The sequence below is a fragment of the Larus michahellis genome, chromosome 5 (genome assembly GCF_964199755.1).
Source record: "Larus michahellis chromosome 5, bLarMic1.1, whole genome shotgun sequence".
NCBI classification, from domain to species: Eukaryota; Metazoa; Chordata; class Aves; order Charadriiformes; family Laridae; genus Larus; species Larus michahellis.
In genome coordinates, this window is record NC_133900.1 from 12,033,726 (window position 1) to 12,060,106 (window position 26,381).

Here is a 26,381-nt window from a genome sequence, read left to right on the forward strand (position 1 = left end):
ATCTCGCCCGAAAGCTGAGCGGTACCGCACCGCTCAAAGACAATTTTGTTGGTTTCCCCTTACCTTCTAATAAAGGAGGCAAAGAATTTTAAATATATCTCCATGGTCTTTAATGATTGATGCAATCCCTTGTGCACAGTTGCTTTGCAAAGTGGAAGAAAAATTAACTGTAAATACTTTCTTTTGTCTAATTATAGCACTGTAATTACTAACTAGTACCTTCTCTGCGAAAGATAAGCAGGCACCCGTGATAAGCTTTGCAAGAGGAGAGGAGATGAGGAGAAGGTAAAAAGACTGTCTGGTATCACTCGGTATGGATCGTTACAGCTTGCCATTATTTATTTTGGAACTGTGACAACTGACCGAAACATGGGGACTATAAATAGGAATGCAAGGAGCATTAACTGCGCAAGAAGAAAAAAGCAATATAACTTGGCACACAGCAAAACTTGTATCTGGTGTACAGCTGTCTGTGCAACTCCCACTGACATCCTGGAGGATTTTTGTGATTTCTCACTAAATTTACCTCTACCAATAAAGAATTAGGAACAGCACCATCGCTGTAAGCTTTGATTCTTACTCAGTAGAGCTGGCTAAGATAGATCTTGTTAATCTTTTACATATGAAAGATGCAAGTATCCTCCTACACAAAAATTAGAGAGAAGATTTGTTTGTTTTGTGAAGTGTAACTGCTATGTACCATTCACAGACTGCATCTTGCACAGTAAGTGAAATAACTGTAGGAACAAGCTGATTAAATCAGTGCTTCCCCTTGCTGTAGTCCAGGATGAAAACATACCAAACAGGGCCGAATTCTGCCTAGTAGCAGAATTTGCACCGCATTTTTTCTTCTAGAGTGGCATGGCTTACTAACTAAGGAGAACGCACCTGTAAAAATTCAGGCATGCAAAGAAACATCCGTGTTAGATTTGAATGGACTGAGATACAAACATTGGGTTTTTTTGTAGCACAAACACGCTCTCCACCAACTTCAAGCTTAGCTTTCACTGCATGGGCAAAATATTTCAGGCTGGCATGTGATAGATTGTAACTCAACACAAACACTTTTCTTTCCATGTATACATTACTCCATGATGTATACAAAACATGGTGACTGCCCTCAAAAGGCAACCCCAGAAAGCAAATCTGTAGTTTTATGTTTTGACCCTCCTCATTTTCCCTTCCTGTTGTTGTAACATCTCTTGTATGGCCTTGGCCGTAGACAACCCTATTTTTTTTTTCTATAGCAGACAGGGACGATTTTGTATGTTAGCGTATGATGTGGGAAGAGGAGGCTGCGAAGAGAGGCTGGGTAAAGAAAAAGTGGTTGGGGAAGACGTTGTTAAAATGTTCGGTGTCCCAAAAAGTTGGTAAAAGTAGGCATTTAGTTAGGAGGGACAAAACAAGATACATAGGACATAAAAATTAAGGTTTTTTCCAGGGACACAAGAATGCCAACTGCCTAAGAGCTTCTGCCACTGATCATCTTACAGTTGCTGTGATAGGAGTATGGCGGACGTACTGTGCATCATTTGTCTCTCGGTGCCTATTCTTCACTGATTATCCTGTGCAGAAAAAAATACGGGTATTGCAAAGGGCCAGATGGCCCCATTCCAACCCAAACTATAGCCCAGGCTGGTCTCCTGAGATGGGCTAAATCCTGCTCCTATTAATACAGTAAATTTAGGGATGCCTCTAGATGCCTTTAACTAGTAGAGGCAGTGTTGTATTGTGTACACAAGGAGGTTATAAATTTGTCCTTGCTTATTTTGCTTTTCTGTTGGGACAAATAGGGTTTGTTTGTTTGGAGTTACACTTTTTGTCTTCAATGAGTGCTCCTTAGCAGCTAAATTAAGAGTGAGCCTCACTCCAGATACCCATGAGTCTTAAGCAGAGGCCTCCTCCACCTGAATGGGAATGGGATGACTTCCACTGCCTGCTGAACAGCGGTACATCAGCCAGTAAAAACATTAAGTGGAGTTGCATGTTTGATGCTAATGGTCAGAGAACGAAGACCAGGTAAATGGCTTTTGCCCCATTCATCCTCAAGTACAACAGAGTACACAGCATCATTTAGCAAGGCCCCCTAGTAGAGGTAAGAGGCAACGGTCCTGGTTGCTGGCGCTTGTGAGAATTTGCCCGTGAAACACGGAGGTCTTGGATAGTTTGCGCATTGTTTATTGCAGCTGTTACCCCTCCAGCCAGACTCTCCAAACTGCTATTTAGTCTTTTCAGTGAAGATTTCAGGAAAGATTTTGTAAGCGAAGAAAAAATACCTCAAACAAAACTGCTAGGGCACGAATGGCTGTTAGCAGCTGATTTCCTGAAGAACGTCAGTTTCTAAGTGACTAGAAAAAGGGAGAAGGGTGGACACACCCCAGCAGTATCCCAGTGGCTGAAGCTTGCCCCAGGGTTGCAGCGTGGGCCCAATGCATGACTAAACTGACGCTTTGTCCTGCTGACAAAAAAAGAAGTCCTTTGGCTGTCGGGAATTTAACTGAACTTCTGGCTTAATTAGGGAAAGAGTAACTATTTCTGTGTTTAAACATTTGGACTGTAGGGATGAGACTGGCTGGCCAGCACAGAGGTACAGTCCTCTTTGTGGTCAATACGAGTGATATCCGGTGGACTTTCCCTAGATGTACACTTGATGAAAAGCTAAGGGAAGGTGCCTCAACCCCAACCCAACGGCGGCTTCTTTACTCCTGCATTGACCGGCATTTCCTCCCCCTCATCCCACGGGCAGGCTCCAGGCTCAGATGCCTTCTCCTCCTGGCAGGCAGGGTAGTGTGTTGGCTGCTGGGGCCTGCGGTGGCGGGGACAGAACACCGGCTTTTGGTGCTGGACGAGCGGGATTTCTGTCAGAAAACGGTGAGAAAACAAACACGCCACATGCCTGCCCGGGAAACCCGCTGCTCTAAAAATTAAAATAACTGTAAACAGCCCCAGAACTAAGAAGGGGGCCTGTGTCTCTTGTCGAGCCGTCCCGCTCCGAGCGAGGATGGGAGCCCCCCCCGGCGCGCGCCCTTCCCGCTGCGGGGAGGAGGTGGCGACCGGCTGCTGCCTGAGGGGCTGCTCCCGCGGACCGCCATTACGGACCGGTTCTCCTCAGGCGGCCTCGCCGGGCCGCGGGAGCGGCGGCGACCGCAGCCAGCCGGGAGGAGGAGGAGGAGCAGAGGGAGGAGGCAGCGCTGGCAGCCGGGCGGGGAGGGGGCACTCGGCGCCGCGGAGGAGGAGGAGGACTAAGATGGCCACCAGCCGCCGTGGGGAGCGGCCCCGCTCCCTCCGTCCCGCCTCGCGCGGCCCCCTCGGCCCGGCCCGGCCTTGATGGGGCCGGAACGACCCCAGCGCCCGGACGCTGCAGCGGCGGCGGCGCCTCCCGCCGGAGCCCGCCCGGGCCGCAGCGGGGGAGCCGCCCTCCCGGCCCGGCCCGCACCGCCCGGCCGCGGCCACCCCCTCGCCTAACCGCCCCCCCACCCCCCTCGCCGAGCTGTGCCGTGCCGTGGAAAGGAGCGGACAGAGGAGAGGAGACGAGAGGAGAGACCGCCCGCTGCCCCCTCCCCGGCCCGCCGGGCCGGGCCGGGCACAGCGGCACCGAGGGAGACCCCCGGCGCCTCCCGGTGAGTGCCTGGCGGCTGTGCCCGCCGCTCCTCGGGCCCCGGCGCTTTGTTGCACCGCCGCCGGGCTCGGCCGCGCCGCGGGGAGACCCGTCGCCACCCCGCGGGCCCGGCGCGGCGGGCTGCGGCCCCCGTCCCTGATGAGGTGCCGGTGTCGCTCGGCCCGGCCCGGCCCGGCCGCAGGCCGCGGCGGCCGCCCCGCTCCCTGGGGATGCCGTGCGGGCGGCCGCCTCTCTCCGCCGGGCGGGAGGGGGCGGCGGCGCAGGTGCCTCGGGTAGCAGATCATTGTCACAGGGCGGGCAACCTCCCCCCCCTCCTTTTTTTTAATGTTTTATTTCAGTGGCTGCTCTCTAGCCGCGGCCCCCGCGCCAGGGCTGCCTGCGGGGCGGCCGGCTCGGCCCCGCCGAGCTGAGGGGGGCAGGCAGGGTCTGTGCCGGGGCCCCGGCCTGGCGTAGGGAGGGTGCCCGGGGGAGCCCGGGAGGGGGCGGCGGAGCCCCGCGGGCGCTGCGGCGGCGCTGGGCCGCTCGGGCGGCCTTTGTTGTGGCCGGGGAGGGCGGTTTTCCCGCGGGAGCCCCGGCGGGGGTGCGGGAGGGGGCCCGCCGGTCCCAGTCCCTGGGTGCGCGGGAGGGTCGGCGGGGAGCCGGGACCCCGGGGGGGTCCGACTCACAGGCTCGAAGACAGGTCGCTGTTTTCCCTTAATATTTTTTTTTTTTTTTAGTTAGTTATTTATTTTGGTGGCAGCCCTCGAGCTATCGACCCCGTGGTGCGGCGGAGGCGTTCAAGTTAAAGTACCCCGTGGTGTGGCGGTGCGTCCCCGGGGACGCGGGGGTTAGGGCTCCTGGGGGGACCGGAGCAAGGTGTATGGGGGTTTTCGGAGGTGTTGAGGTACCTGCTGCCTGTTTTCAACGTGGTTTTTGCCCTGCAGTTCTGAGAGGTGATCTGCATAGATGAAGAGGTTTGTACAGAGGCCAGTCAGTAGTGCTGGGTGTTGAGACCCTGAGTGATGTTCACCTTGAAAGATTAGGACCGTAATTTCTGGCTGTGCTTACGTATGACTGCAGAGAGAGAGAGACTTACGGAAGAAATAGTGTGGAGGACCAAATATATGTATTTTGACCTGTAGTTTCACGTATAATCTAAGCAAAATTTCTTGTCTAACTGGAGTTAACTCCCAAGATGTCAGTGTAGACCTGAGAGTCCTGGCCTTATTTTAATGATTGAATTTTGGTTACTTGGCATTGTAGTTTTGTGACAAAGTCTATGCATTTGCATGTGTTGGACCATGAAATTTTACTATGGAAAACAAACAGTAGGTTTCCTTTTAGGAAAAGTAAATTTTGCATGTTGTAGCAAACAGAAATTATCAATGAAGTCATAAGCTGCGGCAGAGCTCTGTTGCTACCTGGTGGCTATGCATGCCTCCGTGCCGAGTTATGGCTGTACAGCTATATGATGTTCCTCAGCTCACAGACTTCCATGGATCCAGGCTGGTTCTGCAGAGAGCCAGCTTGATTACAGTCTTGGCACATTTTTGGTGACAAGTTAGTGCTATCTTGAAGTAGGCTATGTGAACAAAGTGTACAGTTTGTGTGAACTGGCGTTTCTGCAGTATTTTGCTCATCCTATGCAATGCTGCTAGACTCCAGGCATTTGCAAATATGAAACTTAATTACTGCTATGTGAATTGGTCACTTGCAGTAACCAAATCCTTAGTACTTTTAAGGTATAGGCAGGCATGTTTATGAAGCAGAATGCATTGCAGGGCGTTCTTAGCTTGGGTGCTAGAAATGTTCATCTGTGTTAATATGGCATTGTGCTCCATGATCCTGGTCAAGAAGTGGTGACAATCTAACTTTGACTGCATATTTGGACTACAAGTGGGTATCTCCATACTGTGTGATGTGGGTCTGTTGAGCTTAATTGGAGCCAGCTCTGGAATACTCAACACTGTTGATAGCAACGTGTTTTGGGCAGAAGAATGCCTCAAATATCAGTGGTCGTAGACTAGAGATCAGTGAACGGTATTCCTCTTCAGTTTGGTATGTATTTGCTAGGAACTGGAGGTGGTTGTTTGCTTTTCCAATTAGCCAGGTGCTTTTAGGCTGCTAGACTTGGAATAGAAATGTAGTATGTTTTGGGTTGTATGGTTACAATTATACTGCACCTCTTAGCTAAGTGATTATCTGTTTGATTCAAATTGAAGCAAGTTAAGCACAATGCTGCTGTGATTTTTAATATCTTTGGCACCTATTTAAAAATGTATTATAACATTTCCATATCAAGGTTTAAGTAAGGATTAGTATGTCCAGTTGATTGCTGCTTTATTTTCAGTTTAGTGCATCAAGATCAGTTACTTGATAGTATTGTGTGGTGTCAGTACTATGAGAAAGAAACTCTCCTTTCTTTTTTTCAAAACAGTAACAGAAAGATGCTAAGTAACAAAATTATTACAATTCTTAATATTTGCAACCTGGAAATAGCAAATTCAGTTCAGAAGGCTGTATTATCTTGTTGCATCTTGCTACATGAATTGGCTGAGAAGGTATGCTAACAGCCATCTGGGTAGGTATGAAAGTCTTGGTGTTTAGCTCTGGTTTACTGGAGCTAAACTGCCAGAAGTATACAAGGCGAGCAGGTCTTCAGGGTGTACTGATGTGCGTTGCTGTTAGAGGAATTCAGCAACGTGTTTCACATCTGGCAGTCTTACTTTAACTATTTCATACTTTTCTGCAAGTGTTCAGTTGGATTTTTTTAATATACTTAAAACTTCTGGGATGCTTCGTGTGTAGAGTTTATGGTGAGTGTGGGCAGATGTTCTGCTTACCCTGTGAGATGCTCAGCACTGTCACGAGATTGTTTGGAAACTCTGGTGTTGGAACATGATGTTTCACTTCCCAGATGTCAGTGTTAACTGTTTTCTACTGTTGGGTCATGGGGATTTACTTGGGTTTCCAAAGATTTGCTAAGCTGAAGAATGTGAAGAAAAGCCAGTAGTTCCCTCTCTGATGGTTAAATTGCTAAAGGACAAATCTGGTGATGTTGATCAGCAGTTTCGTTCATGTTTGTAAGTGATTTTAAGTTCCTGTTGCAAAATAGTGGAAATACTGTTTCAGCAGTGGCCTTTGACTTGCAGGATTTCCTGCTATAAGGAAGTCTTGTATCATTTGTCCAAAGTAAACAGATTTTGGAGAGGACGGATATGGTATGCTGTGAGAAACCATAAATCTTAGTCATAATTTACCCCCTAGAGCTTGCCTTTCTGATAATTAGGATTGTGGAAGTCTATTCTTATGATACGTTACTGGAAAGAAATTTGCATTTTGAAATGGGAAATGGAATCTTTTGTTGATCCATAGTACAATTTTTGGGTATTTGTGTAAGGGGAAAACAAATGATTTCTTCATGGCTTTAGTACTTAAGCTTTTAACTTCAATGGTTTCCTCCTTGATTCTGTGTTGCTGTTGTTGCTGATTGCAATAGTACAGTGTTTAAAATGCCCAAGTTGTGACAAATACTTATGCTATTGGTTTCTTTGAGTTGGCAAATGCTGATTGTTTTTAAAAATACTTGTTTTGTTACATATGTGTCCTGAGGGACCTACAACTTGAGTTGTAATTGTAAGCCTTCACGCAGCCTTCAGTGATGAAGGGACTGAGTTGCACTGACGTAAGATTGGCACATCTCCTGAACAGCTCGGTTCTTCAACTTTGTGATTCGGTTTACAGTTTTCATCTTGTAATAAACAATTTCACTCTTGTATAGCTCCTGTTACCTTCTATTGGAGATGTTACATCCTGCTGCTGGGCTGCTCACACCTTGTGCTGGGTAGGAGTAGACAGGACATAATTATGAGGCACCTATGCACATTTGTTTTAACCAGCTGTCCCCCAGACGGCATAGAAAATGTTGCCTTATCCTGTATTCCTGTTTGTGCTCTCATTGTCAAAGCTTCTGATGTTATGTACGAAATTCTGCTAGTGGCTTGTAACATTTCAACTGAAGTCACTGGTGCAGACCTGGGAGCAGCATCTTGGCTCAGGTGATAGCGCTGCAGACTTTGCAAGACTGAATATGCACTATCGGTGATCTGGCCTTTGAGAGCACCTCTTTGGCAAGCAACTTGTGTTTTGCGATGCAATATTGCAAGCTTTTGTTTGTTGCTTGCATCCCCTGTTCTTCTGTGGCATTACAGGTAAGTGGGCACAGCACCTTCCTTTTTTTTACCAGTGAAAGATAATACAGTACCTACAGAGTCTTTGTGTTTGGGTCATCCTTTGGTTGATGGGGATGATTATTTAAGCAAAAAGTGGTCTGTGTCACAGTTGTTGCATATCTCTATGCTAACTAATACTTTATCAGGTGAAGGAGAAGTGGGAAATACTGTATAAAACTGCTGGGTTAGTATTGTGCAGCATTTTCTGACTCAAGGTGGCTTGTTTAAACCCTCTATGTTGATTTGATACTCACCTGTAATGAAAAGGAATTTTTGTGTTAATGATGAAGGGGGGGATAATCTTTATCTAAATTTCACTGTAGTATACATGCCAATAAAGTGTTTAAATATGTAACTGTAAGGGTTGCAGGAATTTGGCTTTTCTACTTGGTCTTTAGGGTAGCTGAAGGGCTTGGGGGGGTTGTTGATTATTCCCCACGCCCCTTGCCTAGGTCAGAATGTACCAAAGGCTGCTAGTTACTCAACTGAAACAGGGTTTCGCACATTGAGCATCTTTTTCTCTCTCTCTCTCTCTCTCTGTCAGCTGCTACAAAAAGGGCCTTGATGACTGGTGAGGACTAGCAGCAGCCTGGTGAAGAGACCATGGCTTTGGTCTCAGGTGTGGGTGTCACTGTTGGGGGAATTGGCTTATCCCTGCTAGGACTTCTTAGCTGGTATTGAGGCTTTCAAAACAGGTGCGAAGTGCAGTTTTGTCCTGGAGCTCCAAAGAAGGAAGAATAGGTCTTGTTCCTTTTCTCATTGTTTTGCTCTAAATGTGCAGGAGGTAGTTTGGTTGGGTTTTTTTTCTTTCCTTTAAGTCTTTTGTGAGTGAAGATGACATACTTATTTTGTTTTGTGTTTTTTTTTTTTTTTTTTCCCCATGAACAACTCTAGGGCAGTTGATTTCTGTTCTGTGTGGAAATGTGCATTTGACATAATTTTTGAAAATTGTGCTGACATTTTTGGAATTCTGAATACAAGCAGGGAATCCTTTTGGGGTTTTTTATGGTGTGTTTTTTGTTTTTCTTTTTTTCTCTCCCTATCTGTTGAGCAAAGCTGTCAGTGTGGAAGTAGAACTGTCTGTGTTGAGATTTGGGGAAAAAATGTTTGATGTTTCTTTGGAATTGGATTATTCCAGTGAGAGCTACATGTCATCTTTTGGGATCTTCCCCTTTTGAGGGAAAACAGTTTTGATTGCTTTGCTGGTTTTGTTGTGTCCTGTGATGGATTTTTGCCTGTCTTAAGCATGTGACTTCTAATGCTTCTCATATTGCAGAATAGGAACAGATTTGCAGAACTTACTGTAACACGTGTAAAAAAGTATCTTCTAAAATTTCAAAAGTGATAGAACAATGTTATGCTGGGAGAGTGTGAATTGTGTGGAATAAATGAATGATAAGGGATGTTGAATGATATGAAGGCATATAGCTTCATATTTTTGGGCAAACATTAAGAAATGTAGGAGAAAGGTAAGATGGATAAGTCTGAATTATAGCAGTCAGATATGCATTAAAAGAATGTTCAGTTCTTGTACCTTCACAAATATTGTTATTTCCATGTCATGCATTTTGTTACGAAACCACAAGGAAAAGGCTTTGAGCAGGTTGGCAAACTTAGCGTACAGACAATAATACATTTGAATACACATGGAAGAAGTGGATTTTCCAGGTGGACTTTTTCTTCCCTTTCTCTCTTGCTCTAGAGAAATTGCATATTACAATGAAAGTATGTAAGAGTTGTACTTTTTCAGGTTGGGTAGTTATTAATCAGTTACATGTCTAAGTTAAGATTCCTGGGGGGGGGAGTTACCAAAATCAATGCTTAACTTAAAGCAGCAGTGTCAAATAAGCAAAGGGAAAAAGCAAAACCTTCAGAGCCGACAATTTAGTAGTGATGAGAGAGAGAGACACATGTGGCTAGAAAGGGAAGATATTCCCTCATGTTCCTTAGATGTTTTTTAGGGTCCTTTGTTTTTGGAATGGTGTGACTTCAGTGAAAATGTGGATCAGGAGCTCTCAAGACAAATGTGCATCTGGCTTCCCTTTTCACTGCTGGTTTTGTCAGAGGTATTACCATGCATTGGGTATTGGAGGGTAGCTCTACCTGGATCACCTTGCTGTTAACTTTTCTCAGTAGCATTCTGCTAGGTGGAGCGTGGGTGCGAGTGAACTGTATTCTTAGATTACCAGATGATTTATTATTTTCAGATGGTAAAAATGGTAAATATCTCAGTATAATTCAAAGCACGGTGGTTTGATTTGTGTAAACTAGTAGCTAACGGGAGGTTGCTTCAGAAAGTGGACTGTATTTGAATGCCAAGGTGATAAGTAGTGTTGCTTGCTGCTCCTAGCTCTTGCTGAGAAGCAAAATCTTAACTCACAGATGAGCTGTAATAAAAAGAGAGGATTTGTACACCAGGGGCTTCCTAAAATTCGTTTGTTTACTTGGCACTGTCAGTATGTCCTTTTTTGTATAATTTGTGATTAGGGGAATAGAAAGAGAAATTGCAGGGCTAGGAAGATGCTTAGGGTGTCCAGAAGGTTTGCTGTTAAGAAAATAAATAAAAATGCACACAGAGAATGCATGTGCTTTTTCATTAAAAATATGACAAAATATCAACTTGGCTCGGTAACAAAACTTTTAAAAGAGTTTTCAAGTGCTTAGATGATGGCCAATTCCAAAAGGGACAAAGACTGTTCAGACTGCCTTAGGGAGGGTAAAGATCATTAAGAAGGTTAATCAGATAGAAGTGCGCTTGGCATAATCAGCCTCAGCTTTTGTCTGAGGTTTATTAGACTGGCGTGGAGTATTGGCATTTGAGTTGTTCATAGTAGGTGGACTGTACTAGGGGAAGTTGTTTTTTTCTTTTTTTTCGGCTTGGGCTGGATGATATGGAGGCTTCGGTGGCAATACTAGTTTAAGCGGTTCCCGCAGCCAAACTATGGAGAGCAGGGAGCAAATGTTGTATGGAATAACTGCAGCAAGCTTGGAAGTGATCCTTAATTTTTGTGGGGCGGGGGGAAGAAACAAAGCAGTTGTCTGAAAACAGCCAAAGGACTAATGGGACCCAAGAGTTGGGAATTACCAGCTCCTTCAGGTTGAATGCTGTAAGCTCATGTATCTGTCAAAGTTGTCTTGTTGTAGAACCAGGACCTTACTGTTTTGGCAGTGGAAGAAACTTAAGAGGACTGTGGGTTTTCCCCTTGTGTGTTTGTTTTAATGCTGGAAGCTTTTGAATCCCTGCTGAATGGGAGAGAGTGGGCTTTAGTGCTCTGACATTGCAACAGGAGAGAAGAGTGCTTTCACTGCAGGCTGATGATAATAGGACCACTATCTACTGGTTTTGTGCTAAGATTCACCACATCCATAGCATTCAAAGTGCCATTGATGGTCTTAGGACTTGTCTCTGCAGTTGTATTCTTGCCGAGGCTTATTACTTCCAGTGGGGTTTTATGGACGGCCTTGGGTCTTCACATGAGAGCCAGGGACGAGATCAAGGCCTTGCTTTGTATTTGCGTGAGTGCAGAGTACAGAATGTATCACCTGGTAGAATGACAGACAAAGCAGATAACAAGAGTGTTTCTTAATGTAAAAGTTGAGCTCTTTGATGTTCTCAGGGCTGCTAACCTAAGAGTTGAAATGTCACGGTGCAGGCCCTCAGTTGTGAGATTAACTCAAGTTATGGCTTTTAAAGCATGAAAAGCACAAAATAAATGGATTTCTCTTTTGTTTTTTGAGCCTTGAGCATGCAGTTGTCAAATTTTTCCCACAACAGTGAGGGCTACAACATTTTTGGAATCTTCACATGGCGAAATGCTCAGACTTGGGATGCCACAAATATGATGAGATTGAGAAGGATGCTGAGCTGGCAACACTCTTGTCATCACTGGTTTCCTGTCTGATAAAGTGACTGAAAAAGAGTGAAATTAATTAATTTCACTAACTAATTAATTAATTTGGAAGTTTCTTTACACTTGTAGAAGAAAGTCTGTATCTCTGAACAGGCAGAAGTAAACATTTTTTGTAAGCAGTCACGTGGAATAGGCAGAGAAACAGTTTTGGTATTGCATCAGAAGTTAAATGCTACTATTTGAGTCAGTAGCAGTTGAGCAGTGAGCCACAATAGAAATGTAGAAACAAAGTCTCTGTGGATATGATCTAAGAGGATGCTAATTTGCTTGTTAATTAGGTTTGCAAAAGTTTCTTTTTCACAGTTCTGAGCGGTAAGGATAAGCTAGTAAAGAATATTTAATTTAGGTTTTGAGTGGGTCATGAAGTAACCAGGGAGTATTTCTTCAAGCTTTTCATTATTAGAGAGTGTAAAGGCACAGTAGCAACACTTCTTACTTTGACCGTAATCACTTTTGGAGATAGAAATACTTTGCTTTCAGTTTCCTACCAGGAACATAACTGTGTTTCTAGCAGTGTTGGATCAGGGGTTAAAAAATGGCTTCCTTGCTCTCTGTTTGAAATCCCTTGCAATTTCACTGGTGATCTCCCTGTATTTGTGAGGACAGGAGTCTGGATATGCTAAATTGGTAGCTGGCATTTTTTTGGTTGGTTTTTTTTTTCTTTTTCCCTAGTTACTGGTACAATTTCTTGGTGCGAATTGGAATAGCCTATTGATCAGTTAAGCCGCCTAAAGCTATAACCTATCTTTATTTCAGTAAAGCGCATATGTGTGTATATATATCTGCTTCAAATACACACGATGATCTGAATGTTTGTTTTTTTGTTTGTTTGTGGGTTTTTTGGTATTTTTTTTTAAATAAATGGAAGCAGAGGAAGTGAGTATATTGCAAATAATGTATTTGGGAATATGTTTTTCAACTAGTTATAAGTGTCTTTAAATTGTGATCTTTCTTTTTCAAAGGAGATCAGTATAGTTGGTGCTTCTCTGAAGTAGCTCAGATTGAGTAGAGAATATACCAAAGTAGGGGGTTAGCTTCCTCTGGCACAGGCAGAATAAATTTGAAAGATGAAAACTGTTTTCCTCTTTCCTGCACATCCTCTTTTCCATCATCCTTTGAGAAATGAGGCTGAACTTGCAGCCTGAGTAAGGACAAATATTTCAAATGAAAACGTAATAGCACAACACACAAGAATAAGCTTATCTAAATAATTTATATATATAAAAAAAGGGATACCATTGTTAGTAGGTGTTCATGTTGTTTGTAGTTCAGTTTAGGTCTGTCTTGTTGCATTAAGCTGCGAGTTCTGGTGGTGGAGTGGAGATCTGTAGAAGACCTGCTTGTTGTCTGCCCTCTGTAGCACTCCTCTTAAGGCTGCCTTTGAGTCGGAAAGTGGAGTAATTCCCACATCTCAAACACTGCATGGTCACAGTCAATTGAAATATATGTCTTGATTTTTGGTTAATTTCCTGGTAGCTCCACATGAAGTTACTAGAGAAGTTAACCATCCTGTGAATCTGTATGATGGAGGGCCAAATGTTCTGTGCCCAGAAGCCAATAGTCTTTTTTGCTCTCTGTCGTTTATGAAAGGATGGAGGTTGCTTCTAGCAGCTTTCTTGAAATGTGTTGTCTTTATAACTATTTCTGTGAATAGTTGCACTAAGTTGCACAGCTACGTTTTGAAGCTGTTCTGGTGGGTTTTGTCTGTGTGGAGAGCGAGGGAGGGACGTATGTATGTTGTATTTCTTTACTTTCACAGCCTATCTCTGCAAAGTTATCCTTAAAAGCTTGCTTAAAGAGGTATGGTGAACTTCTTGCCACTTCCAAAAATGCATTTAAAAATTACTTTATGTCTTGGGCCATGTCCAAAATGCCGAACAAACCCAGATGTTTTTAGCAGTCCTATTTTGTCATGTATTCTAAAATTCATTTCTCTGATGGTCTGTGAAAGGCTCTCCGGTATCTTTCGGTATCAGGACCATGTTGAAGGGTTTATTCTGATGTTAATGTATCAGGACCCTGTTGAAGGGTTTATTCTGATGTTAACGATGGGGCAAGACTTGGATTCAACAGACCCGCTGCTGCTAAATAGTCTTTGAATACTGATTTTTATTATGAGCTGGGAAGAAAGCCTTGTCTTAAAATTTAAGTTCACCCAGGACGATTTGAGCACAGAGAAATTTTGTTTGGAAGGGACATCTAGTCCTGCTTCCTTGAAGCAGGACATTTGGTAGGGTGTTTTAGTTGGCAGTGTGGGGTTTGGAGGCCTGACTTTGTACAGGAAGAGATAAGAGGTGGTGGGTTTGGGGTGAGCTTTTGATGTGCTTTAAGCAGCAAATGAAGACATGTGAATCTTTCAGGTGCACCATGAAGCACTATGGCAGTTAGGCAGAAGGTGAATTTTTTTCTTTTCTTTTTTTTTTTTGTGTGTGATACTGAAGATAATAAGGTCATTTGTTATCTGATGCGGTATGGAAGTACTGGATAATTTATTGTAACTGTTTTTCACCATTGGGCTTATAACTGGTCTGTTGCTTTGTTCTTGGAGTGATGGGCAGCAGTGACTAGTGTCAGTGGCCATGAGGTCAGCGGCTAATGTAAACCTCATTGGAAAGTTAGCACAGCATGTGGAAGGCTCTTACCTCTGCCGAGGAGAAAGCAGGGTGCTTTTTGTAAATTTAAACAAATTAATTATAAACAGTAAGTGTACTTTGACCCTTTTACTTTGCTCAGGGTGTATGTTCAAGGAAACAAGCCTGTAGTTAATTAGGGGGAGGGGGGCAGGAACTCTCTCTTAGGAACACCCTGACTTGACTGAAAGTTTAGTATTAACTTGGAACACAGAAAAAACATTGGTCGTAAGTCATACTTTCTTGTTAAAGCATTAAATAACGTTTGGAAAAAAAGGCTTCTGAATAACCCTTTTAGTTTAGAACAACTGCATTGCTTGGGATTAATGGACGGTCTTGATATTTAAAGGAAAAAAAAATTGTGGTGTATGCACAGCGTTGCATTTTCTTGTTAACATATGAATATTCTCCATGAGTAGTTTTCAGTATAAATGTTTTGGGAAGATAGCTTTGCCTGCATGAAAGGAAAATGGAGACCGGATAAAGACTTTTATTATTTGTCTGTTATTTTCTCATTAATACAAGTATTGCTACCATTTCTTTAGACTGGGCAAGAGGTATTTGTCTGCAGATATCTTGAAGAATTTTGTAGAATTGTTTTGCCAAGAATACTTGACCTTTTTCTTTTCACCTTCTTGTTAATGACTACTTATATGGCCATGGCCAGTTTGCCAGTTAACAAGTAAAATCTACCAACAAAAAGTAAAACTAGCAAAATAGATCCCCTTCCCTTCTCCCCCAGTTTCTTCAGTAACAACAGTTAAGTATTTTTGTAGGAAAAGAATAAAAAAGTAGTCCGGCAAACTAGTCATGAGGATTTTGTTTCTACCAATTCGCTGTGACACTGAGCATTGGGGTAAAAAACAAGTTTTCTGTTGCCCTCCAGCTCTCTCATAAGGTATTGTTAGAATAGCACTTAGGCTGAACTGTATTGAGACAGAAGAGTGGCACTTGTTCGCTTTAGTCCTTGGAAATACACGTTTCTAGGCTTTGCACATTAGTGCAATAATATAGGGTGGTATGTGGAGCACAGGCATTGCTGCTGTTCATGGCCTGTCTGGCAGCAGTGAGTCTGATGCTGGGCAGCCCCAGAAGATTCACAGGCTGGAGGGAGGACAGTTTTTTGTGGCTGATAGGTGAAATAATTTGTTCGTAGGGGAAGCTGCTGCTTAAGTGACTGGTCTCCTCAGCCCATTGGGGTTTATGGTTGTGTTTTTAAAACACTGTTCGTTGGAAATACAGCAGTGTTCATTGTGTCCAGTAGAGGAATAATGCTTTTCCTTAATTATAGCAGACTTTGTAGGAGTTGTAGTGAGTTTCATTACATGAGTTTCTTCTAATTTATCATTGCAGCTTTCTGTTTCCCATTTTCAGTGTCTTCCCCTCTTATTTATGAACTGACAATAAATGGCAGGACACATCCATATGTATTTATGCGTATTGTGTTAATGTCGTTCCTTGTTTCTATCTTACAGAAAGAAAGTGGTGTTCTAACCCTCCCTTTCTTTTTCATTGCTATGCTTAAGTATTTTGATGTTAGTAAGTAAGCTTCTCACTCTTCTTTATATCATTTGTAATGAGTGTTCCTGAGATGGGATTCCTAAGACCTAACAGAGTATTTTGAACAGGGCTGGGAAGAAGAAGATGGCAAAACTTCATTGTGAGCTGGAGGCTTGTACTAAAAATACAATACTCTCTCAAAATTTATACCCCTTAGTAGGTTGTTCTTATTTTCTGCTATTTGTTGTGCAAGGTCTTGTTGATTCATCTTGACGAATAGCTAACCTAGTCTAAATTAAATATTTTTTCAATAAAAAGGCAAGGAAAAGGAGGCAAAGAGAAAGGGACTGAGAACTTGGATGTTTCAGAGCAAGATCTGAAAAGTATGTGTACTGGAGGAGCGTAATTACAGTGCCTGACATCTTTTGTGGTGTCCTCTCTTCATTAAAAACAACTGTCTTTTGAAGAATCTGGTAGTTGTAATACCATTATCCGCTAGGTCAGAGATCCCTGTGCTAGGTAAATACGATCTGCATACAGAGAAGATGACCCAGTCTCTTTTTATCTTTCTCTTGACCTTCAGTAATAAATTTAGCTTTCAGTGGTAAATAAAATACATTTAAGTGATTGGTAGTCATTATTTGTATTCTAGTTGTCCTCTAGAGCTTAAGATCCTTTAAGAAGAATCACCTTTAGATGTCTCAGGGTAGTCTGTCTGCATTCTGGTATATAGAGTAGTATTTCTTGCCTGCGTTGAAACCCTCCCTTCCTTCCTCACCCGTCTCCCGTAACCCGGGGGTGCCTCCCACTGCATCCAAGGGTCGTGTAACTCATGTTGCCGTGGGCTTTTTGGTTATCCTTTTGCAATCTGTGCTTTATGTACTCGAGTCCCTTCTTCCTACTCTGGTTCCTAGTATGTAACTGTGCATTTGACTGTATTAAAACGGATAATGTTAGAAGGTGCCTTGTCTACAAAGAGATCCATATAATGGTGTCAGTCAGCAGTTAGCCCCTGTGTGTTCATTCAGATGCATGAATTATTGGCTTCTGTTAATATATTGGTTGTATTAGCTGGTGTATCTTTAATGTGATTAAAGCAAAGTTGCTGAGCCGAAGGTATCAGTTTAATGATGCTGAGCAGCATGTGCCAGCTTTGGTAGTGAATGAGTATATTCATGTGAGGAGACCATGTTTATCTCAAAATGATCTATTTAATAATGTGGGTGAGATAGCAAATATAAATGTCTTTGGGAAAGACGTCTGGAAAATCTGAACTAAAATAGCTTGTCTAAACAAAATGATCGTAGTCACTTACAATCCAGTCTCAAAAATGTAGAAATTTTATTACTCTACACAATAGGTGGGGGCTTGAAGGGGATTGGTTTTGGGGATTTTTTGTTTGTTTTGTGGTGATTTTTTTTTTTTTTTGTTTGGATGGGGTTTTTTGTGGTGGTGTGTTTGGTGGTGGTGGTGTGTGTGGTGTTGTGTGTGTTGTCCCCCCACCAGTAGTTTAAGCATGTCAGATGGTTTCAGAATATGAGGTCCTCCCAGGACTAAACCAGTTTGTTTCTTTTTGGTTTCCACTCTGCTGGTTGTCTTGTCAACAGGGCAGGGAGATGGACGTGGAGACAAAGCAGTGCCATTGGTACCACAGTAGTTCTTGGAAAGCTATTTTTCTTCTGAGCTTTCTAGAGAAACTCTCCTGGTGGATTTGCAAGCGTAAGAAAATTGTGTTGCGCTCATCATGCAATACTCTGCCCCCCCCCCCCATCCTCTTTCAGTTTAGGAAATAGCAGTAGTTAGTCCCACTTGGACGTAGACGTAGTTTTTGCCCTTGCTCTTTAATTGAAGAAAAAAGTTTGGGGATTTCGGGAGGGAATATTTTTTTTCCATCTCTGAAGCTGTTTGTTCTTAATGCACCCTGAGTTGTTATTCCTACTCTTCATTTCCTTCCTTCTTTCATCTCACTGGTTAGTGATGCCCTGCCCCCTTACTGCCAGTCCCTTTTGGGCACCTCCTGCTGGATGGTAATTGTTTTTCCTTTGGGTGTCACCACTGGTTGATAGAGGAGGAGGTGCTATCTGAATGTGTGCTCTACATTATCAACATCGTTATAAGTTTTTCAGCTGCTTCCAAGTGGTACGCTGACAAGTCTGGGCAGGCAGAGGGAAGGAATGTGTCAGCTTGCCACAAGTAAGAGAATGCAAGTTAGTGACCCATCTCTGTTTCACAGTGTTTCTCTTGCAGTGTCTGTTCCTGTAAGTCTGGCACGTGTGCTACTGTTGCTCCTGGGAGTGCTTTAAATGAAACAAATGCATTATTTTGCTTTCCTTTTTTGGCTTGTTTTGATATTCTGCTCTTGCAAAAAGCTCTGCTTATGAGAGCAAGCAAAGGCGACTGTGTGTGTGTGTGTGCGCGCGCGCTGGTTTGCCAGAGCATTCATTTATCCATTCTGCTGGTTTTGGGGGTATCTTTTTTGTGTGTGTCATAATCTCAATTGTATGTCCTTCCTGATCTGCCTTTGAAAGAAAAGTCTTCTTTCGAAACTGTGTTGTGGACCTTCTACAGGTACATTGCTGATACAGTCTGCCGGGCTTCAGTTTTAAAACAAATGCTTTGGATTTATGCCAAAATATTGCTTGGAAAAAGATTGCTACAGATAATTCCTCCAGTGTCCTCCTGGAAATGGTTCAAAGCAAGGGAGAAACCAGAGATAGCAGCATGAGCTGATACACTCAGACCCTTCTCAAAACTCTCCCCCATCCCTGCCTTTTTTTTTTTTTTAAATATGGAGATCTTTTTAATTATCAGTAAAAATCAAAGGGAGAATACACTGAAGACTAAATAGATTTTTTTTTTTCCCCTTAATTGCTGCTGATAATTTCAGTACATCTAAATTCAGGATAGCATTGACATTCTGAATATTACTGCTTTTTTTGGACTTAAATCTTTTGCTCTTTCTTTCAGTGTATACATGCACAGGTAATTTGCAATCAGCATATTTGTTTCTGATTTGTAGAATCTGGATTGACTCCCTTTTGTCCATAGGATTGGTGATCAGTGAGTTGAAGAACTTGAGTTTTGTACAAGATACATAAATTCTAATTTTGTTTCTTTGCATTAGTTTCTTAAATCATCTTGACTGGGATGATGTAAGGATGAAAGTTTTATGTTTGTTTCTTTTGCTGGGCAGGGGAGTAGTTGTTGAGACTTGACAAGTTTAGGAAATGGTATGTTAATGTTCGTGTTTGTGTTCTTTTTAGGTCAAAACATAGTAAGCTTTGGGATTTCCTAGAGTAGGCTACTGACAAAGCAGGCAAAAGCCTTTTAATGGTTTAAAGGGAAAATCAAATGACCATTATTTTCACTGTTTTATGTTATTGCTGCTTTAATTTTTTTTTGACCTCTTCCCCAAACTTAAGCTTTAGGGTTATAAAGCAGGAATAATGAGATTTGAACAAGTGTGTTTGAGCTTCTAGTGGTTTAAGTAAATTGGTTTTCAGGACTTGTGTGTCCACAAAACTGTGGTCTGTCTTCCACTCTGCACCTCCTTCATGTCTGCTGGAAGCGTCTGCTTTTTTTTCTCCTGCATCCAGAACTCGCCCGCTCAATTTTGTAATTTTAACATGTCACTACTAATTACTTTGCCTATCATTGCTCCTTTTTTTTTTTTCCTTTTCTCTTTCCTTCTAGTTTCTTCCTTTCTCTTTCCCCCCTTTGAAGAAATAAATATTTTTAATTTAATTGGGAAATTTTGTTGGGACCCAGAATGAGTCTCAATTATATTTGCAAAAGCTAAAGACAAATTTCCTGGATGTAAAAAGCCTAGTGGCTTAGGAGGGGTTTTGCCGTGAGTCTAAGTTAGTTGTCTCTCCATTCTTCGTTGGGGGGAAAAAAAAAAAGGTCATCACAGACTTGAAGTATTTGATACCCGATAGTGAGTGATTAAATTAAAAGAAACTGCTCATCAACTGAGACACGCGGAGGGTGGAGTTCACTTCTCCTAAGTGTGTTGGACCCAGCTGTCCAAAATCAAGACAGTTGTGTAGGTGCCCTTATAGCCCTGGGAGGAAATAATTGTCTTTTACAGGTGCTTGATTCCCATTACCTTAGATGCTGGTTTGAAGACATACTTCCAAAGAGCTGTTTAATTGGAAATTATCAACTGTAGAGCGATCCTAGACAACTAAAAAGTGAGTCGTTTAAGTTGATTATCTTTTAGATGTGTGAGTTTACTAATAAGACACATCTTTTTATGTAAACCATTTTCCTGTGCATTAGAAAGTGGGTAGCACAGTTAGTAGCATTGTGAGCTTAGCATGTGAGCTTTCTGGCTTGCTTAGTTCTCAGCATTTAGATAGCTATCTCATAAGTAAATTTATTAACAGTGCCAGATTTTGCATGTTGGAGTCCTAGAGCACTCTATGCTTGTGTTTTTTCTCCTCCTTTCTTAGCACCAAAGCAAAAAAGAATGGGGGCTAGGGTGGGGGTGGTGTTGTCAGATCTTCTTGTATTCTCCACAGGGTAGGAGAATCACACTCATCAAACACAGTAGCTGTTCCGGTTGAACTCAGATTAGTGTACAGTAGTGTTTTAAGAGTGGGCTGGAGTTGCTTTACTCTTTGAACAGGTAAAATGGGTCCCCTGAGTCCTGAATGTTCACATGTCCTGAAATTGTTCACAGCATTTGCCGGAGAGCCAGGAGGGGAGTGAGGGGACTGCTGATTAAATTGGTGTAAGGGGCACTTGGTGCAGAGCAGGTCATTAATCAAAATTCTGAGTTGTTGCAGAAGCATTAGGAAAGCTAAGTGGCATATTTAATTCAGAGCTGAGACGTTATAGATAAAGCTATGCTGCATTGTACCATATTCACAATAAGGGGCTTTAAGGATTGGATTATTGCCATCTGCAGCAATACCTAATATGGAGGGAAAAAAAACAACAAAAACAAAACAAAAACAAAAAAGTGGAGTTTGAAATGTGCTACTCTCCTGTTATGGTGGTTGATAGTGAAATGCTGCCCTGACCTGGCCATGGCTTCAGAAATTGTAACTGGTCAAGACAGTCTGCTTCAGGTGTAGTGATGGCAAGAGTCTGGTGTGGCAGAATAGCATCTGTATCACCTTCCTGAGGCAAGTCCAGGACTGGTGAGTTAAGCGGAGAAGGGGTCTTTCTGTTATTGCTGGTCCCTGAATATCTTGGATATACAGAATCAATCTGTGTCGTGGCCAGCATGTTCATTTGTGCATGCTTTCGGGTTGGAGCTTCTCTCTCTCATAGAATCCTAGAATGGTTTGGGTTGGAATTTGGAAGGGACCTTAAAGATCATCTAGCTCCAACCCCATTGCCATGGGCAGGGACACCTCCCACTAGACCAGGCTGCACAAAGCCCCATCCAGCCTGGCCTTGACTAGAGATGGTTCCGTTCTCATCCATCTGCTTACCCAGCATCTGACAGGCTGGAGTGGTGGCTTATGGGGAATATACGTTAGGTGTCTCTTCTTTGATTGATCTGTGCTTCCACTGCAATATGGATCCTCATATTTCCCCTTCTCTTTAAGGGGAGCTGTTGATTCCTGCAATTGGTGCTGGAAGTGGTTTGTGCTCAGCACAGGGTGTAACGCTTGGAGTTGTAGAGGTGAGCAGAAGAGTGAATGTTTGTTCTGTCTTTGCACAATCAGTGAATTTTGCAATATTCTGGACACTAGATAGAAAATAACAACAGAGCATAAAATGGCTAGGACGTCCATCTCAGCGTTGTTGTCATGGTTTTTTTTGCTTTTTTCTGAAGTGCCATGGGACCTCTGAGTTTCATCTGTATGGCTTTCAGGGTTTGTCAGCAATGACATGTACTTCCACATCTGAAGGAATTCAGGAATATTGCTGCATCATGTCTTTGCTGACTCTGCAATGCAGCAGCATTGGGCTGTGAGCCCAAATCACGGCAGGGAGAGGTAAGAGGTAAGGTTACCCAGAGGTAAGAAGAACCAAATGGACAAGACTTAGAGCAGAAAAGAGATAATCATAGAGAAATGCAAATTTTAGATGAGGAGATAGAACTTTTGTTCTTTTGGTCCAAGTCCTTAACAAGAGGGCTATAATTAGGCTAGAATTATCTTTATGGATTCAGTCCTGGCAAGCTAAAATTCAGCTGCCTCTTAATCAGCATGCAGTATCTTCGCGGTCTTTCATCCTTGAGTCAAACCGCACTTTCATTCTTTGTGCAATGCCACAGCGTACAGATCTGCACAATACGTAACCACTCAGGAAAAACTCTTCCTGCTCGTTCTTCAGTGATGTGTTGTTCCTCGTAGGTTGATTTGTCTCCATTTCTCTTCTGAATATTTTGCCAGTTCTCCTGTAAGTATCTGCAAAATATCCAGTTATAGAATTAGAATTGTGTTAGTGTTTCGGATTTTTCAGTAGTTTGGTTCCAGTTCAAGTGTCAAGGTAGCCACAGAATTCACAAAGTTCTGCAGCAACAGGAAAGGTCGCGTTTCATGCAATTTAGCCTTAAGAGACAGCTTTCTCCAATATGAACATGTCTTCTGAGAGCAGGGCTGGAAAAGCCAGGTGGTAGATTCTTGTGTCTTGGCACTGGTGTTAGGACATGTTGCTTTTAGGGAAATAAGATGGTTTTAGTAAGGGTTAACATAGAATTTAATGTTTTATGTTCCACTAAGCTAAAAAGTAATGTCTGAAACTACAGAGGGCCTTCTCTTTAGTAGTATTTAACATGTGGTAATTCATTTATTAGCTGCTGTGCGCTAAAAGGACTTTTTTGTTGCTTATTTGTTTTCCTAATGAGGAGAAGGATGGACATTGTATAACTTCTCAGGCAGCAGCGATTATGCAACTGATCCTGTTATTGTGGAGCCAAAGTCCTTCCTAGTCCCTGAGCACCAGCTGCTTATGTTCTGGTTGCTGCTTTTTTTTTTTTTTTCTTTTCTTGGCAACCCCCCCCCCCCCAGCTTCTTTTGTGAACAAGTTATTTTCTTTCCTGTGTTGCTGTTTCCTTCTCTCTCCAGTGCCAGTGAGGCAGTGGCTTGTTTGGGTTTGTTCTTCAATTCAGTATGCTGCAAAATCAAACCACCCTGGTAAATCACACAAAGTATGAAATATATAGAGAAATTAATTTTTTCACGAGAAGTAGAACTGCTTGATGCTTTATGGATATATAAGAAAAGGCATTTGCTTGGATCTAAATGAAATGGTATTGCAAATGGCCTCCCTTGAATCTAAGGTCAAAAGCTACTAGTTCATTTTCTCATGATATTGGAAGCATGTAAACAGCTGGCGTTTTTTTCTTCCTTCAAAAGGTGGGCCTGAGTGAAATTTTAATTGTCTTTCCACCCTTCACCCCTCCCAGGGATCACAAAATAAAATACAGTGCTGCTGTGTATAAGATGAGGTAGTTGTAAATCTCATGCTTTTACAGCCAAGTGATCTCACTGCAGTGTAATAAAGGCAATTGATATATTATAAAAATGCTGTACATCTTACCCTATTCACACTTCATTTTCAGTTCAGTTTTATGTCATGCTGTTTCTGTTTCAAGTTACATGGCTTCCTGTGAGCTTAAGTGACCGTAGACAGGCTGTTTTGATCCATGATTAACATTGAGAAACCTGCCTGGACGGCGGGACAAGAGATGATAGACTTTTAGACTGCAACACTGTTCTCTGCTTACAGATGAACAGAGTATACCACATACAGGTCCCAACAGAGGAGAAATAATAGTTGATCTGTGATACCTATTTGATATACTGCTTGTGTTTCTGTGTCAAATGTGATCTGTATCAGTCATAAATAGGCTCTAGCGCTTAGTGTCCTATGCCAAGAAATAAATTGAGGGTAAGGGTTTAAGGTACTTTAGTTTGTAAATCTTATGCTAAATAATTATAGGGAATGCAAAAGATGCATTTTCTTGCTCGTTGTGTCTGTACTGTGGAGAGATAGCAAGTTGTCTTGATTTTTTAAAGTGCTGTCGTTTGTAAGAAATTGTGGTCCTTTTGGTCTGAGCTATTTTCGTTGGAATTTCTTTTCTTTCAGTGACAGTATTCCTCAGTCCGCTTTAGAGAGACCAGGCATACAGAAGACATTCTCTTTTGCAACTGGAAGACTGGATGTGTAATGAACCAAGCTTCAATCCTGTCTACTCATACCTCTACCCCCTGAATTTCTCACGGCAGGAACATTGAGTTCTGGCTTCCATGTTGTGTTTCTCAGGCATAGCCTCGCCTAGCTATGCATATTCAATCCATTTTTGATAGCCATGTTTGTCACTGAGTTATTTGATTATTTCCATTGCTGTTGAAGACTCTGCTAAAGTTCATACCTCAGCCCCGCAAATGCAGTTGTACTTTATCAGAGCTCCTGATACTGGGGAATCCCAGAAAGTAATGGTGAGGAGGGAAGGATTGCAAAGATTTTTTTTTTGGAAAAATACCCCAAAACCAACGAAACAAAACAGCTGCATATCATGGCTAGCTCTTTGTCACCATGGCGGTGGGGATTCGCTGGTCTAATGCCAAGTTCCCAAAAGTAGTGCTTATGTAAGTCCTGTAACTTCATTGAGAATTTTGAAATCGCTCTTCAGACTTTCTCAGCTGAGATGTTCTGTGGTCCTTATCCCAGAGTTCTTCCTAGTGACCTCAGGACTTCTCCAAGCTGGATTTCTGTGGCTTTTAGGATCTGTCATATCTGGCCATGAAATGGATGTTTTGGCTTTGTTTTGGGTTTTTTTGGTGTTGTTTTTTTGTTTGTTTGTTTTTTGTTAAATAAAGTAATGGAGGAAATTTGGAAATCAATCTGTAACTTGCTAGCTCCTTAAGGTCAGAGAAGACCTGGCTCAAAACACTTTGTTTGGAAAAGAGCACGTTATGATCCTGCACAAAACATCTTTGTGTCAGATTTGTGTATACAGTATTTCCGAGTACCAAAACAAACATTTGAAGGACAGTGAAATGGAAGTCAATACACACATGATTTAACCTAGACTTGAGAAGTACGTCAGATGCTTTTTGAAATACAAACCTGTTAGTTCAGGAATTTGCCCAAGAACTTATTTTAATTCCAAAATAATAGTGATTCTTTAAAAACATACAGTGTAGTGATTTGTAAGGAGTCTATGTCTGTCCTGTCTGCTGCAGGAAAAGAGGCGATTATTTGAATCGGTGTGTTCCTGGAATGTTTATTGTTTGCCTCCACGTCTCTCCTTTCTAGATGTGGTTCTTGCAATTGATTCATCTAGTGTTAAGTGATATGATCTTCAAGAAGGATTTAACTGCTTTTTTAGCAGTTTCAATGAATACGTGCATAACTTGGTGTGTGACTCTCTGGTTGTAGTGGTGTGTTTGACAAGGTCTAGTATGAATTAGTAAATTAAAGGGCTTTTTTTTCATACTACTGTTTTCCAAAGCAGTCATCAGGTGAGCCAGAAATCTTAGAAATTGAAGAATTTAAGAGGAAGATGTTTCTTTGCTGCTTTGGAGAAAAGATTTTTATTTTCCTTTTTGAGTCTGGTCGTTTCTCTTCCAAGTTGCAGTTGCCTAAATCTTCCCTTTTCTTTTTGAGCTTCAGTGCACTGTTGAATTTGATTACTGGAGAGTTTATTTTCTGTTGAAGGCAATGGAAAATTGTAATTCTACATGTGCTTCTAACAAGTTGGAGGTTAAGTGTTGGAATCAATTTACAATTGTATTAGGAACACACTGGAAATGAACAGCAGCTCAAGTTCAGTGGTATTCTTGAAGAATTTCTTGATCAATCTCTAATGTCTCTCCTGTTCAGTGTTGTTTGGATTTTCTACATAACTAGCTACTAAGGACATATCCATGAAATGTTAGTCCTCTTAAAAGAGAGTTAAAACTAATCCGTTCCTTGCACTTTCACTCTTGTAAGAGTAAATCTCAATCGTGTTACCTGGTAAGGAGAGGCCTCAAAGAATTTTAATCAAGAGTGGTACTTGATCTTTCCATTTAAAGGGTATTTACACTTCAGATCTTCAAAAGGAAGAGAACCGAGGTGGTGACGTTTCATTGCAAAGAAGGCAAAATATTATTGGTGAAATTGATCTCTTAAAACAAACAAATTCCAGCTTGAGATCTCCTGACATACCTGGGTTGCAATATAATAATCTCTGGTGTTTGGAAGTTGAAAAGCATGCAGGTCTAGTATCTTGGTTAAGCTTTTTATTTAAAAAAAAAAAAAAAAGTGAAGTCCTTATAAGCTAGGAAGGTGGTGGCATCAATAAGCTTAATGACTTATCTTGTACGGCATTTCCTGATTCTGTGATACCTTTCTTGAGCTCTGTTTAAATAAATCTCAGTTTGTAAACATGATTATTCTGGTACCTTGCAATGTTCAGCAGTGCTCCTCGTTTCATCATAGAGAACTTAAAGACTTGTGATTGTGTTGTGAAAAGCCCAATTCCTTCAAAGTAACACCACACGAACTTTGGTTTATTACAGTTATTATAATGCTGTGGGCAGCAAGCCAAATGTGACAG

The 26,381-nt window shown here is 42.2% G+C and overlaps 1 protein-coding gene across 2 annotated transcripts in view; it reads left to right on the top strand.

The window, feature by feature from the left end:
* The first annotated feature begins 3,222 nt into the window (after window positions 1–3,222).
* WDFY3 (WD repeat and FYVE domain containing 3) overlaps window positions 3,223–26,381 on the top strand; it is a 178,554-nt gene continuing 155,395 nt past the window's right edge. Inside the window, exon 1 of one of the 2 annotated variants that reach the window (XM_074588804.1) lies at window positions 3,223–3,620. The gene's annotated coding sequence lies outside the window, so the exon portion shown is untranslated. The remainder of the gene's footprint in view (window positions 3,621–26,381) is intronic. The other variant, XM_074588805.1, reaches the window with a different exon arrangement.